At 46.4% G+C, this 16,842-nt stretch overlaps 1 protein-coding gene across 1 annotated transcript in view; it reads left to right on the forward strand.

The window, feature by feature from the left end:
- Positions 1-16,842, forward strand: part of LOC144098049 (RNA transcription, translation and transport factor protein) — a gene marked incomplete at its 5' end in the record, with an annotated part of 363,795 nt that overhangs the window by 100,229 nt on the left and 246,724 nt on the right. The gene's annotated exons all lie outside the window — the stretch shown is intronic.

Genomic DNA, 16,842 nt, shown 5'->3' on the forward strand with positions numbered 1-16,842 from the left:
CAAGACGATACATAACTTTATGCGCATAGCCGCCTGCTCGTGTGCGCGACCACTCTACAATAAAGCTTGGGGAACAGAATTCGTACTGGGGACCCTAATACTACAATGCAGAGCTAACTTTCTCTGCGTGAATATTCCACTCAACGGGTCTTAACTGCAGAAAAAGTTCGACAGCGACGGTCTTGCTTTAAGCTGTTCGATATGCCACGCAACCTTTGTCGTATCGGATGACTAAGTCCGTGTATTACGTTCAGTGCTTTCCAGCCCTTCAGGTTGTGGAGAGCATGGTTTTTTTCATTTGACGCATTTGTTTTAACCACTAAGTTGTGTATGCTAGAGCCAAAGCGCGCGCATTGAAAAATATCTCTGAGACGCGAGTACTCCACTGGAGGTCGCATAATCGGGCTCCTATTTAATCGAAATTTGCATTTAGTATTCAAAATCTAGCAGAATTGTCAGCCGTAGATTTGAAATACGTGAATGCTTTGAAATCAAAAAGCACAAAGGCGATCTTAATATAATTCTTATCATTTTTCTCGCTGAAGTGATTTCCTGGTTGATTTTTTGAACAATAAATCTCGGCAACGCGGTTGGTTTCAAGCGTGCCGTTGTCATGAATGATTTTGCGTACGGATTTATCAAGCAGAAAATACGAAATTCCTGTCCTCCACCGGTCTGCTGCGTATGCTTTCTCAGCGAGCTCTTCAGAGCGATAAGTCTCAAAACTGGCAGACGTTGGTGGTTTTTCAGCTGTTAAAAGACCCGACAATAATGGCGCTTTTCCAGGCCTGAGTCATTTGAACCATCTCCCGCATTATGCTGAACAATATTAAACACAGAGCCTACCGAGAACCGTGCATTGCGGATGGACTTATCAATATAGAGGGGCATTTGCAGGGATTACGGTATTATTTGTGGAGAGTGAGGGGAAAATAATACTTAGTAATTAATAACTTATCAGAGGCTTTCTCTTGCAGTGGACGCACTGAGGCTGATTGATGGTGAACTTCTTTCCACTACTGCCGGTTTTTACTCGTCGGGCGGATCTAGTGTTGTCTGCGTACCGGGTGCTAAAAGAAAAGTTATGCAATGCATGCTGTCGCCATATAGATTTCCACTGTACTTCCACATTTGCTCGCAATAAATTGACCCATTTATTGACATCGCTGTGGTTATGGCGCTTGGCTGCTGAACCGGAGGACCCGAGCTCAATGCAGGCCGCGGCGGCCATTTCCAATAGAGGCGAAGCGCAAAAATCGCCCGTGTGCTGTGCGTTGTCAGTGCACTGTGAGGATTCCCAAGTGGTTGAAATCATTGCAGCGCCCTCCACCGCCGGCTTGCATCTTAGCCCATGTGTAGAACTTGGCGACACACAAAGAGAGCAGAGCGCTGTTTTGTAGAACCCACCTTAAGTAAATAGGGGCTCGATTTGATAGACATGACAGAAGCAAACAGTCGCCTAAAGCAAAGAGCATAGCAATTTTTTAATAATTTCTGGTGTTCATCAATGAGAGATTATATGAGTAAACATTTTAAAAGAAAACAGATTAGAAAGTAGGAGAAAAAACAACCACAGGCTGCGAGTGGGATCTGAACCCACCGACTTCCGAATTTCGCTCTCCGGTGCTATACAAACTTAGCTACGGTGACCGCTGTCCAATTTTCTGCTTTCGGAGGTACTTTGTGTATGGTGCAACCGAAAGTTGTGTTCACTAGCGCCCCCCTGTTTATAGCGGTGGACGTATTACGTTCGGTCTCACCGTGAGTACCACGTAGGAACATGAACTAACGGTGAGGGTGGAAGCTGCGCGAGAACCCTCTAACACTTCCTTTGCCTTTTGTAGCGATAGCTACACTACGCCTCCTCTTCGAGCCTTCAGCGTGGCCACCCCTGGTCACGTGGTTGGTCAGGTGGTGCGCAGCAGCTGCTGCTGCCGGTGGCGCAGCGCTCCGGCGAAACCGAGCTGCAACAGCTGTGCGCATGCGCCGTGTCAAGGGGTGGGGAGAGAGAGAGAGTGAATCCACGTCCAAGGACGAAGATTAAAGAAGGAATGCCCAGCGAAACTGTCATTGCAATTCGACTAAGCGAGTTCCACTCGGCCAGATGTAGCTATCGCGTCACTCCAGGTTTAACCAGAGGTAAACCACAGCCATTTTATGCTTTGTAATAAGTTGTGTTTAAAAATATTCACCCTATAAAATTCCCATTTATGAACACCACGAAAAATTAAATAAATCTCCCATTATCTTCGGTTTCGGTGACTGTTGGCTTTCATCATGTACTTAAGTGTTCTAGGCACTTGTGGATCAACAGCAGGCTCCGGTTAGTGCACATAACGTCAGAAGGTAGCCAGAGTGCTTCGACACATAGCAGACTCCGTACAGCAGACTGCGATTTATTGCTAAAGGGTCGTAACATTGCTGTCAATACGTCACGTGAAACGAGAATGTGGTATGCTTTCTCATGTTTAATTGAAACTGAGCGAATGTAATTCTGTGTTCCTCCGAAGCCAATTTTAACGAGGGCTGCCCACTGAAACGACATGCCATCGTGTGCAAGCGACCGAAAGGTGGTGCAGACTGCCAGTGTCCACGACTCCTGGGCATCTCCAGAATAAACGGGGAAAAATGTACAGTACTGAACAAAACGATATGATATTCTAACGGACTAGAAGACAACGAAACGGGCATCACGCGGTGTTGGGACTCAGGTAGCAGCATCCCACCGCTGCCACGAGTTGTTGGGACTCGGGTAGCGGCATGCCACCGCTGCCACCAGTTGGGACTCAGGTAGCACCATCCCTCCGCTGCCACCACTGGTTGGGTTTCAGGTAGTGTGGTCGGGCCGAAGAATGGACGAGGAGGATCGGATATGTAGATACGAAAGAAAAATAAAGGAAAACTTTATACAGAGTATTTGCATAATGTACAAGTAAGGGCAGCTGAGAATGTCTCTCAGTAAAAGGGAGTCATAGGAGACGGGTGCCTTTCCGCAATCGGGGTCCCTTCCAGCAAAAGGGTCTCTCTGGTACCAAACCAGCAGCTCGTTAAATAGCCTTCGTATTCCCCAGATCCCTAGCTGGGAAATACAGTTCGAAGAATGATGTCCAATCAAACGTGCAGACGCCTACAATGATGGTACCGCCCACGGCAGGGGCGGTGCTGATGCTCTCTCAGCTCGTCGATGGAAAGGGTACAAGACACGGTCACGTTGTTGTCATCGCAGCTGCCAGCTGGGCGCGCACGTGGGTCTGGCATGCGCCCACGTGGTACAGGAATGTCAAGCCATTTCCCAGCAGGGGGGCGAAAGACCTTGCACTTCCTCGCTTGTTGTCCGAATCGCGGAACCTCTGTCCTAGGAGCAGCTCTCCGTCAATTGTCGACCCCAGCGTGACTGATGATAACAACGCTCCGTTCGCCGACCCTATGGCATGCTCGATCACGTAGGGACGCCATTATCGTCGCTGCTTCTGCCACTGCTTCCGCGAACGCCAGGCAGCTGCGTTTCTTCAGAAGTCTCAATCGCCTTCACGTTGGCTTTCTGGAAATTCTGGTCGAGGGAGCCCGTGTCTTTATCCCTTTAGGCTGGAAAGCACGCCGGGCATAACAGCACCCCCGCCAACAGACAATACGTCGGGAAGATGAGCTGCTCCTGCGCAGCTCGGCTGACAGGACGTACGAGAATGGTCTCTCGTTCTGCAGTCCTCCAGGACTCTCCTCCTCTACTGAGGAAGTCCAGCTCTGGGATCTCTGCAAGGCGAGCCAAACGGGACAACGCCAAGCCGCACGCAACGAAAGCGAGCGCCGTTTGAAACCCACTCAACCCGCCAGATCATCACCTAAACAAAACTGATTCCACTGCAGAAATCCCTGTAAGTAAAACAATGAAATTAAACCAACATTTTCTTCAACGAACACGAAGGTGTTCGGTCCTTTTCGAAACGTTGTCATCATGCATGATGCGATGAGAAAGAGAGAAAATTAGAATTGGTATTCGATTGGTTCAAACTACCTCAGCTACAATGTCCAAGTGCCTCCGTGTCAGCGTACATTCTCAATGCGCAGCTAAACCCACGCTCAAGCGCCTGCTGCAAGACAATTCGTATCACACATATAAGCATAAGTGATGACGTGAAATAAGAGAACAGACCATTACATAATTGCACGGGTGAGAATACAGCTTACAAAACACTGGTGCTTCATTGCCCGTTTAATCTACATTGAGCTGTGCAACACTTGGGCTACATAAAAAGGAAAGCCTTGTAATAGCTACATCATTACAAAAGACTACAACAAAGAATGCAGTAAGGCATATAAGCTCAAAGCCTCGTTTGCGCTCTTCTACAGCAGAGCTGGAAAAAGAGAAAAGCAAACAGTGAAAGCAAGAAAACTTATTCCTGTAATCCGCGTGGAAACAGTCTTTCGATTCCTAGAATCCATGGTTCCTTCAGCCGTGCTGTGTGCGGACGCCGTCGGATGGTCGTTCTACAATCTAGGGTATAGCCTCCCATGGCCAAGGCTTCCCATATGTTGAGAGGCTGATTAGTTCTGGCTCTGTCAACTCCAGACGTGGGCAGATACACTCATTTTTACTTTTCCTCCCTCGCCCTCACTTTTGAATCCATGGCCCTCTTTCACCCTCGCCCTCATTTTGAAGTTATCCGGCCCTCCCTCGCCCTCACCCTAGCTTCGAAAAATTTGCTGGCCCTCCCTCACCCTCACATCGTCCGCCCTCCCTCACCTTCACCCTTACTTAGTGACTTTAAAATTCGAATTATATTCTCTAGTCTTCAACTTCTGGTGATATTACGGAGTAATAAACACAGAAGACAAGCTCCCAAGGCTTTGTTGAACAAAAGGCTAGATGCTTATACTGTTGTGTATGTGCGGGTACGTTTGTGTGAACTGTTTGAGCTAATACGTGAGACAAAACCGAGACAGTTACGAGTTGGGCCCTAAACTATCACTCTGGCTTTACTTCTGGCACGCACTGCAAGCATACATGTGCCCTGTACTTATAACATTTAATTGTTATTTATATTTATTTTGCTTATACTGCAATCCCCATTGACAATTCTAGCAGGGTGGGATACCGATAAGTATACACCACGTAACAGCACAGGCAATGAACACAAGAACGAAGTAGAATAACGTACCTTGAAAATATTGCAAAATAAGCATACACAACAGATTTTTAAACAATGCTGGAAAGAAATGTCGACATAGATTATCTCGAAACGTGGTCATTGGTTAAGAGACTCCCTTCAATTAGTGTTCGCGGAAAGAATACTTAAAACGGTTATTACGCGTGGGAAATGCGGTAAATGCGTTACTTTGCCTAGTTGCGTAACCAGATGAAAAAACTTATTCTCATGAAATCCGTATTATAGTGTCCGTTAATAAATTGAAAGACAGATTTTAGTCGTTAAACACTGTTTCTTTGCATTAAGGGGGGCAAGTCCGCTTTGGTTAACAGTTCTCTCTGTTAGGTACATCGAAATCTTTTTTAAATGAAGCGAGCTGCTTTTTTTGGCACCATTTCTATCTCATTAGTGTAAGTTTTAGTGAAAGTGTCCCAAATAACGCACGCATAGTCTAGTATCGGCAGAATTTCTTTTCGTATGCGAGCAGTCGCACAGAAGGAGTAGGAAGTCTCAAAGCTCTCCTCAAAAAGAGCAACTTGCTATTAACATTAGCCATTATGTAGTCAATGTGCTCAGTCCAAGTGAAGTCAATAGTTATAAAGAGTCCCAGATACTTATAATGTATCTCGAGAAGAGCTCGAGAAAAGTTTCGATGGGACGAATGTTTAGGTTTCTTATCTAAAGCGGCGTATGCAGTAGTGAGCAGTACAGTCTTGTGGTCCGATATTCTATCTGGTTATTTGTTTTGGCAGTAATTGATCCGCTAACAAAAAAGTGGTAGAGCATTGATTGAGAATTGCCCAGAAATATGCTATTTTGTTCTACAATTTGCAATAAGTCGAAGCCAAAAGCAATGCCCAACGTAGTTCACCTTGGAGGTCGTGCTTTTTAACTGAAAATTTGACGAATCTACTTGAGGCAAATTAAAATATCCGAACGGTACAATACGATTATCGCGTTTAACATTCGTGCATAAGTATTGTTTCAGTCCCTATAATACGGCAATGGTAGAGTAGGGGGGTCTGTACATTGCTCCAACAATATATCTAACGTTTCCTAACTACGCTGTGCAAAAAATTGACTCTACGTTGGGTACACCAGGCATTGTTAAAATACACAGGGGCGATTTAAACCGAATGCTTACATCTTCACCTCTAACATCACGATCCTTTCGGTACGAACTTTAGCCAGTGGTAACGAACTCACTTTCAAACACTGTATTGTTAAGCCAAGTTTCTGTTAAAATCGCTATTTCAGGGTCCTGCAAAAGCAAAATGGCCTCTAACTCAGTTTTCTTGCTTATGACACTTCTGCAATTGGCATTTACTTTTTTCAGGGTCTGCAGTCTCTTATTCCGTAGTCAGTTTGATTTCTTCCTAAGCCTAAAGCGAGGAGCTCTTGTTTCAGCCCAACCATACAGTACGCTATTAACGCTTAGCTTATCATAGATCAGCTTTAAAGCTTGGCTCCCTCTTTTTCCTGTTCTTCACAGTTTTTCCATGTTGTTTCCGTATTTCCCTAACTCGTTTATAAAAGTCCTCGGCTAATGATTTTGAGCTTTTTTGGTGTTTGGATTTTGAGTTGATTTATGTGTTTTGAGTTAATAGCATGATCGTAATATCGAAATTTTTTCAGAGAACTCGAGGAGTTTCAAAACGACTGGTTGCGCCTTATTTATTTCTTTTTTACCCACCCTGTGGAATCTTTCGACATCATTCACTTTTAATCCTTATTGCAAAAAAAACACCATCAATATCTTCCTCTCCCAGTTCTTCGCTAGTCTATATGATCAGGTTATTTCTCCTGCCTCTGTTTTCTAAATCGTCTATCTGGTTCTTAACTGTACTAAGCTGCTCCTGAAGTTCCGATATTGCCGATCCCGTGTCTTTTACCTTCGTGGCTAAGACATTTAGGCCCGACATCTGTTTCTTAGTGCCATCAATTTGCTGAGTAAAAACGGAAAGTTTATTCTCAGTTATGTTTTAAATCGCCTGCAGGCCCCCATTGTTGAATTTATCTTGTTCTGGCCTTCTAGCAACTCTGATAACATTTGTTTTTCAATCGAGCGAAGATTTGTTTCAACACCACCACAAGACAACAGATCGTTCGATAATGTGATCACGCAAGAAAGGAAACGCTGACCACAAAGTGGGCAGGGCAGCAGCACTAGAAAGCGATCGTCACTCCTGTAGCAATGTGCAGATTTGGAATCACTAACCTGGGGGCCTATTCTCGACACGCATGGCCGCCGTTCGACGCCATATCGTCTCTCTGATTGTCTCATAGTGCGATCACATGCAAGTCACGAGTTTCAAATATGTGGCGCGAAGCCGTCAGGCTTCGAAATTGCTTTCTGCTGTGACGTCAAAATGATGTGTCCTTGAAGACTGATTTTTTAGCACAGTTATACTTGGTGCCGGATTGGTAAATTTAACTGTCTGTGGAGGGGAAACGAAGCTACAGCTGGCAGGGAAAAAAGCACTTGGCTCGTTTTAGCAATTTTGAGAGAAAAAAACTTCGTACTGTGATGGGTTGCTTCCTAGAATGTGATTGGCTGGAGAAATGTCACGTGAACCACGTGATACGCAAGCAAAATTCAGTGAAGTCAAAATGACGTTTCGTGATGCAAAGGAAATGCTGTCATTGCTGAAAAATACCGCGTTCGGTCGCCGTAATTTGGGACGGCCGCAAGAAGGTCGAATTATGACCACACTGATTTATACGGCTGTTAGCTCACCGTAGTTCGGTAGGCGCTTATTTGAAGTAATAAACTGTTCAGAAGCATCTTTGTTTTGCATGTAGAAGCATTGAATCGGCGTTATAATGGTACCTTTTAAATAAGCAACCTTTTAGAGATTTATTATCAGAGTGTAAGTTTACACCCGCGCGAGGGCTCTAGCTGCTCTCCTGTTTCAAACGCTTCTCTCATGCTAAGAAATTATCGGGCCGCGCGGTCGCGGTTGCTACAGCGCGGATACGGCGGCGTCCGTAGCTGTCGTTCGTTAGCATGGGCTGCGAGAAGCGAGGAATTTGTGAGTGCGCCTTAGTGTTTCCGAAGGACTGCACGGTTCGTGAGTTTGACGGCCTGGTCAGTGATCTATGGTGCGGTGGCTGTGCAAGAAGCTTTGCGGCAACAGGCAGCGCGTGAGCGCCTTGGTCTGCCTTAAACATGGGATTGTAGGTGCTCCGGCCGTTACTCTGATCCTGTGTGTTTCAAGGCGCGATCGGTAGCTGTGAACGTCTGGTCACCAATTAGTTCAGTGTTTGCCTCTATTTACACGCTGTCACGGACCTGATATTCAATTGCGTGAGTGATGAGAGGGCGGTACAAAAGGTTGTCTGCCGGCTGATGAACATGCTTCCAGAATGTGTTCGGCTTGTCGGCGGGACTGTGCTCATCAGTGCATCACCTGTGTACATAATTTGTGTGCATCAGTGTCTGTGTGCATAAGGGCAGTTTCTGAAGACAGTGGTGTCAGTAAGGCAGCGCACATGTGCCGGGTACATCGTCTCGAGCATCGATGAGGTAAGGGAAACAGCAACGAAAAATTGCTGTTGCCTTTCTTCAGATCGCTTAATGCAAGGTTATTCATACTGATGGCTGGTGGCTTTATTCGGGTGTGTCATAACAAGTCCCTCATGTTCCTGCCCTTTTTTTGATCACTTGCAAACAGCTATGAATCTCATAGCACATTTATTTGTAGCCTATTAAGCGAGGAAGCCTTGTGCAAATAAAAACAGCATTTCAAAATAGTCTTGTCTGTAAAGCAAAACACACAACGAGTTTTCATATTACTACAATATGCGGATATGGGTGACTCGTAGGGCATCTGCATGACTATGGTTTTCTTTCGTTGCACTCAATCACAATGGCTTGGCATCTGCATTTTGATAAGTGCAGTTGCAAAAGCATTCGTGTAGTGAGATTTTAATGCAGTTAAATATTCTAAGGTAAAGTTAACCTTGGGCCTTCCCCTACTATGTGCCTTGTAGCAGTTGCATTCACTGCAATGCAAGAAAAAATAAAAAGTAATAATTATTTATACCCATCAGTCTGGCCGTAGTCAAGCTGTTTTCACAGTTCTGTTTTACTTACTCCATTATTTTGATAGAGATGACCAATAAAATATAACTGTTACTTAAGCAGTTTATTTGGGTAGTAGTTTTACAGTCATACGTGAAACTTTAGTTTGATAATTACAGCCCTGTGGTGTCACGTATTTGAAAGTCTTTTCCGTTGTGTGTATGAAACTTGCATTGCACTCAAGCTCACGCACTAAAGACAGTGTTGATTGCCTTCCAGGTGACATGTGTATATTGTGCCTCTTCGATGCATCACTCCTATCCTAGGATGTCATGTGCTGGGGAATGCTGCTGCAAGGTTCAACATCGTTCACCTCTCAGCTAGAGTGTTTCTCAAGCAAAGAATCATTTTTTGGAAGGGTTGCATTGGATGTCTTCACAGGTTTGAAGTGTTGTACATATGGAACAGGATGCTTTTCAATGGTGATCACAACTTGCACTGTGCGACACATTGCATGCACCCGCACTTAGCTGCAGGACTCACTGCCATAGTTTTCGCATGAAGTCATGCTATGATCAGTCTATGTGAACATTTTTATGCTTCAAGTTTCATTGCACACAGCAAGAAAGCTGTTCAAGTCTATTATTTTTGTGGTGGTAATTAAACAGGACCAAATTTTACTTTCAGTTTGTCACTAGAGTGTGTAATGACAGGTGTGTTTGATGTGTAGACTAGGAATTTCTCTAGTGCTGTAGTTCTTCACGTGACAGGAAGCGTCCAAGGAATTTTTTTCCTACCATCTGCAAATTGACCGGCTGTGTGCTTAAACACATGCTTTAACGCTATTGAACAGTTGCCAGTTCTTGACGTACTGCATTGCTGCAGGCTCTCTTTATGCAGAATGGGCATGTTGGTGCTTTATTGCAGTGAAACAGAGGAAGTCACCAAAATGCTTTTTCTCCTGCCACCAGAGCTTTCAACCAGTACTTCTCTTTGATTTCTGTTAAAAGTTTGTACTCCGTGACGTGATTACTGCTTCAGTGAAATTTCTTGACATGAACAAAACATAGGGATGTGTATCCAGTCTTTTTATCACATCTTGCTCAGTGAGCAGTCTGATTTTGCAGGCAAATGTTCGTACGATAGGAGGCCCGTAATGTATCATTTGTGTGTGCTCACAGCGCAAAGCAACCTTTGTCTCCTGACATTTTTTTGCCTCTGTGCCTCTTTTCTACTGTTGCTTTTAAATGCTATGTGTAGTGATACAGCAATCCACTAGTTTTCCTCTGAGCAACAAATGGGGCAACTCTCTCATGTTTTCCATCTACCAAGCTTGTATGAATGAAAGACAAGGCTGCTGTCTGCTGGTTCGACCAGTTTCGCTGTGTAGGGCCCGCTTTTACCAACCTTGTTGCTGGCACTTTGCTTCTTGGCTGCTGCTAATGCTGTTAGGCGAATTTGACAAAAATTCCAGACAATCTGTTCACCCTATGTTCCTTTGGTATCACTGGGGCATGAATGGATGCATTGCTATTTTTTTATTCAACACAGGAATCTACTGAATTTGGCACTTCGTGAAATGGGCATTATCAATGCGCACTTCACACTAATACGCACATATACCACATCACACTTCTTTCACACGCTGCAAGTTGTCTTGTTGGCGGAGAAATCTGCCTCTGTGACCCTGATGTGTGCGGGCTTTTACCACTTTTGATGTGTGGCAGCAGCAATTGGCTCATTACTGTCACTGCCATCACATGTCCTGCAGCAGTCATGAAATTTTCTTGTGTATCAAGAACAAATGTGTTCGTTGTGATAATTTGCAGAAAGGAGGTTTGTTCTACAGCTGACTTGCTCCGAAATTTTGCTTGAGCTTCAAAAGAAAATTGGCAACAAAGCAATTATTTTTTTAGAAAAAGCTAATATTTCAGGGGGCTCAAATTGTGTGCAACATATCTTCCAGTGCACTCAATTTCCACTAACATATTGCAGTTTTCTCTGCCTTTGTATTACGCCTTATTTGTTTAGTCAATAAAATGCACCAGTTTCACTTACATCTATCCTGATCATCAGTTTATCGTCTACTTTACCCAGTACTCGAGCCTTCCCTTGCAATTAACTGTGTCAGTGTCACCAATGTCTAATCCCACCTCTGTGTAAAATTATCTGTGTATGCATGGCTAGGCTGATGTTCCGCAAAAAAAAAGATGCAAATGACTAAATGCACGAGAAAATTGCATTCAACCCTTTAGGGCACTTGTACACAACTGCGTACATTGCGAACTCATTTTTCTCGGGGTTTGCTTTAGTTGTCACTGATTTATTCATTTCAATCCAGTTTAGCATCCATCGTCCTCTACATAGGGAGCTTTTTTTTTGTAGCAGCACATATTTTTCTGGCAGAATACAACAGCATAGCAACTGCTCCAGTATGTATGTTTGTAAACAATACCTAGATCAAAAATTGAAATGCTTGTTCTGCTTCGTATTTGGCCTTTCTGTTTTGGTTTTTAGTGGTGCGCCAGCTGTCTTCAATTGTAATGAACTGCAGGATTGTAGTCAAAAGTCTTCAGGCCACATGGTCTGCTTTTGATCCCCAAATTCCAACACTCAGTGTCCTTGAAGCTTAAAGGACCTTGAAAGGCTAGTACGTGTTTTCCTCACCTTGTAGAAATTTACACCATGATGGGTGCCTTGAATACTCCACTACACATCTAAAAAGTGAACCCTGTGGCGTGAAGTCTTCACGTAGGGGTGTACATGCGCCGTATCGTTGCAATTCCTACTGCTGACTTCTCCTTTTAGCTTGTATTGTATGGTGCTGTGAGGATAGTTTATTTCGTGTTGAACAATCTCCTGTCGTTTATTAATTATCATGAATACATCCTACATGTTGCACACACTAAAAAACCTACCGAAAGCACTGAAAGCCAGTGGCTACCGTCACTGGCTAGATTGTTTTTTGTGCATCCTGGAGACTTTAATCTTAATACTACCCTAACCAGAACACTACCGCTGTCTGTATTGGTGCCTCCCATATATTGTCCTGTGGGCCACATCAACCTTTAATGTCTTGCCTATTTTCTCTCTAATCTTATGCTTGTGCTTTTCCTGCCATGTTCCTGCCTCCATTGCTGCAATATCTGGCTGTATTAAATTCGAGAAAACGATTTCCAATTTTATGTGTTCCCCACTCTTCTTTCTATGCCTCCCGGCCTTCACAGTATGGGAATAAATTAATTTCCTCCTTGTCTGTAGCGCTCGTACGTTTACTGTCATGTTTTTGTTCTCCTTCAGCTCTTCGGTTCATGGTGCACTTAGTTGTCTGTTTAAACACTGCGTGCAAGACCAGCTGGAATGCCTGGCCCCAAAACGCATGTTCAGGCTTTGTGTGACGTGTACTAGGTAATGAGTGTGCAGACATGAACATTAAATTAACAGTTTCTTGCATCACACAAATAAAGCTGCCGCGGTGGCTCAGTGGTTATGGTGGTTGGCTGCTGACCTGAAAGACGCCGGTTCAATCCCGGCCGCAGAGGTAGAGGCGCGCGTACTGTGCAATGCCAGTTCGCGGCAAAGAACCCGAGGGGGTCGAAATTATCGAGAGCTCTCTACTACAGTATCTCTCATAGCTTGAGTCGCTTTGGGATCATAGCTTGAGTCGCTTTGGGAACTTTTCTGTATCCGACCCCTCCACTTTTTCTGGTATATATATCTTTCTCTCTTACACGGAAGCTTGCAGTACTGTACTTCAACAGGCATCGAAAGGAGTGCTTGATTCTACGGTAGGTTCATAGCTGTTATTCTACAACGAAGAAATTTCAAGACGCTGCCTGACTCGCGTTGCTTGTATGGACAGCAAGGGAGGTGAGGCGGCCTGTGAGTGCTCAAGAAAGCAATTTTGCCCCACCTCACAGAATGTTGTGCGCACTTGCATCGCACATATAGTGTAGCTGCCTCTGTGTGGTTGTGGTAAATACTACGCATTCACTTGAAAAAGTAGAAAAATTTAAGCCTTTCTATGAAGGGAAAAGCAAGCGAAATTGCTTACAGCATTTGTCATTTTTATGAAGTAATATATGTGCCACTTACACCACAAAAGTGCACGCGTGCATGCATACATGCGTGCAGAAATATAAAATATGAGTACATCAGTGAATGTTGTGAGGGTACACTCTATTTAAATTATGTTGTGGGTGGGGGGGGGGGGGGGAGTTTTCGCTTTGCTTAATGTTGTTTTTTACTAATGACAGAAAAGAATTTTTTTTGCCCCCAGCTTTGCACATTTAATTTGATAATAAGGGATGCGCACTCGCTGTGTTCTCCTTGACGAGATTTACTCTGATATTCCGCGCTTTGCAGTTTCGTTTCGTGCGCGGGTGCATGCAAACTTGACTAACAACAGAGTCTGGTGCAACGCGTGCCTAAAATGTACACACCCGCTTGCCTTGCCAAGAATGCATTTCAGCACTAAACACATCGTGGAGTCCTTCCAAGCGCACACAGATACAACTCCGCTGCACCCCGCTCACGGTTAAAGCCGATACGTAGCGATTAAAAGCTTTAGCACTCTTGCTGGCCTGGCGGTACCTGACGCGGCGCCTAGGAAACAGTGGGTTTCCGCTGATTTTACAACGCTAAGAAGAATGCGAGCGTTGTCCTCGTGCAGGGACCGCTGGCCTGCGCGGATTTAGGCGCCGCTTCGGTCGCCTCTCCAGCAGAGGCGGCACCATCCCAAAACTCCAGCTCTGGCTGCTTCCTTTCCTGCCTCGGACAACATGACTTTTCCCCAAGAAAAGTGCATTAAACGTCTCAGTTCCTGCATTCAACTGTGACTGGTAAGCGAATGTGCGAAGCTGTCGTCGATCGTTATGAGGAAAAATGCCACAAAGACATCATGCCGGCCAAAGCTTTCACTTTCCGCTCCCATTCGGCACGTACGCCTTTACGGATATCCTGGCCCCGTTACTGATGTTCGCCAGCTTCTCTGCGCAACCGTACGCACGCTGTGACGCCGCCAGTGACTCGCGGGTACGCCATCACTTCACCTCCACTGAAACCCCATAAAACCAAGCAAATAAAGCAAGTATCTTGCACAGTGCATGTGTCTCACTGTAATATGGCGTCACCACCGATATTTACTCTCTACATCTATGTTCCTCCCCTGTCCCTTTGTGGAATAACAGGTGAAGGAACTTTTCTGTATCCGACCCCTTCACTTTTTCTGGTATATATCTTTCTCTCTTACACGGAAGCTTGCTGTACTGTACTTGATCAGGCATCGAAAGGAGCTGCTTGATTTTATGGCAGGTGCATAACTGTTATTCTACAACGAAGAAATTTCAAGACGCTGCCTGACTCGTGTTGCTTGTGTGGACAGCAAGGGAGGTGAGGCGGCCTGTAAGTGCTCAAGAAAACAATTTTGCCCCACCTCACAGAACGTTGTGTGCACTTGCATCGCACATATGGTGTAGCTGCTTCTGTGTGGTTGCCGTCTAGGCTGCGCCCTCGCCGCTGCGCGATCGTCGTTCTCGACTGCTGCTTGGCCAAGCATGGCCGACAACACTTTTTACACCTGGACACGTGGATCTTCTACTATCTCTGACATCGGCGACGCATATAAGAGCAAGCCTGGAACCACACATCTAGGGCGCGGCACCATGACCGCCATGGAAATCTTACTGCTGCGGATTTTGCAGGCCGCGCTCCCATGTGGCTGCTGCTGTTTCCCGGGTACTGCTATATCTTCGCCAACCGGCGTCACTGCGCGATCGTCGTTCTCGCCTGCTTCTTGGCGAAGCCTGGCCGACAGCCCTTTTTACACCTGGCAACGTGGATCTTCAACTATCTCCGATATCGGCAACTCATATAGCCTGGAAGCACCCATATCGGGCACGGCACCGTTACCGCCATGGAAATCTTACCGCTGCGGATTTTGCAGGCCGCGATCCCATGTGGCTGCTGCTGTTTCCCGGGTACTGCTATACCTTCGCAAACCGGCATCGCTGCGCGATCGTCGTTCTCGCCAGCTTCTTGGCAAAGCCTGGCCGACAGCCCTTTTTACACCTGGCAACGTAGATCTTCAACTATCTCCGATATCGGCAACTCATAGCCTGGAACCACCCATATCGAGCACGTAACCATGACCGCCATGGAAACCTTACCGCTGCGGATTTTGCAGGCCGCGCTCCCTTGTGGCTGCTGTTTCCCGGGTACTGCTATACCTTCGTCAACCGGCGTCGCTGCACGATCGTCGTTCTCGCCTGCTTCTTGGCGAAGCCTGGCCGACAGCCCTTTTTACACCTGGCAACTTGGATCTTCAACTATCTCCAATATCGGCAGCTCATATAGCCTGGAACCACCCATATCGGGCACGGCACCGTGGTCGCCATGGAAATCTTACCAATCCGGGTTTTGCTGACCCCGTTCCCATGTGGCTGCTGCTGTTTCCTGGGTCCTGCTATATCTTCGCCAACCGGCGCCGCTGCGCGATCGTTATTCTCGCCTGCTTCTTGGCCAAGCCTGGCCGACAGCCCTTTTTACACCTGGCAACGTGGATCTTCAACTATCTCCGATATCGGCAACTCATATAGCCTGGAACCACCCATATCGGGCACGGCACCGTGACCGCCATGGAAATCTTACCCCTGCGGATTTTGCTGACCACACTCCCATGTGGCTGCTGCTGTTTCCGGGGTCCTGCTATATCTTCGCCAACCGGCGTCGCTGCGCGATCGTTATTCTCGCCTGCTTCTTGGCCAAGCCTGGCCGACAGCCCTTTTTGCACCTGGCAACGTGGATCTTCAACTATCTCCGATATCGGGAACTCATATAACCTGGAACCAAGCATATCGGGCACGGCACCGTGACCGCCATGGAAATCTTACCGCTGCGGATTTTGCTGACCGCTCTCTCATGTGACTGCTGCTGTTTCTGGGGTCCTGCTATATCTTCGCCAACCGGCTTCGCTGCGCGATCGTTATTCTCGCCTGCTTCTTGGCCAAGCCTGGCCGACCACAGTTTTTACACCTGGCAACGTGGATCTTCAACTATCTCCGATACCGGCAACTCATATAGCCTGGAACCACCCATATCGGGCACGGCACCGTGGTCGCCATGGAAATCTTACCACTCCGGATTTTGCTGACCGCGCTCCCATGTGGCTGCTCCTGTTTCCGGGGTCCTGCTATACCTTCGCCAACCGGCGTCGTTGCGCGATCGTTATTCTCGCCTGCCTCTTGGCCAAGCCTGGCCGACAGCCCGTTTTACACCTGGCAACGTGGATCTTCAACCATCTCCGATATCTGCAACTCATATAGCCTGGAACCACCCATATCGGGCACGGCGCCGTGACCGCCATGGAAATATTACCGCTGCGGATTTTGCTGACCTCGCTTCCATGTGGCTGCTGCTGTTTCCGGGGTCCTGCTATATCTTCGCCAATCGGCGTCGCTGTGCGATCGTTATTCTCGCCTGCTTCTTGGCCAAGCCTGGCCGACAGGCCTTTTTACACCTGGCAACGTGGATCTTCAACTACCTCCGATATCGGCAACTCATATAGCCTGGAACCACCCATATCGGGCACGGCACCGTGGCCGCGATGGAAATCTTACCGCTGCGGATTTTGCTGACCGCGCTCCCATGTGGCTGCTGCTGTTTCCGGGGTCCTGC

The sequence above is a fragment of the Amblyomma americanum genome, chromosome 7 (assembly GCF_052857255.1).
Source record: "Amblyomma americanum isolate KBUSLIRL-KWMA chromosome 7, ASM5285725v1, whole genome shotgun sequence".
Lineage (NCBI taxonomy): Eukaryota > Metazoa > Arthropoda > Arachnida > Ixodida > Ixodidae > Amblyomma > Amblyomma americanum.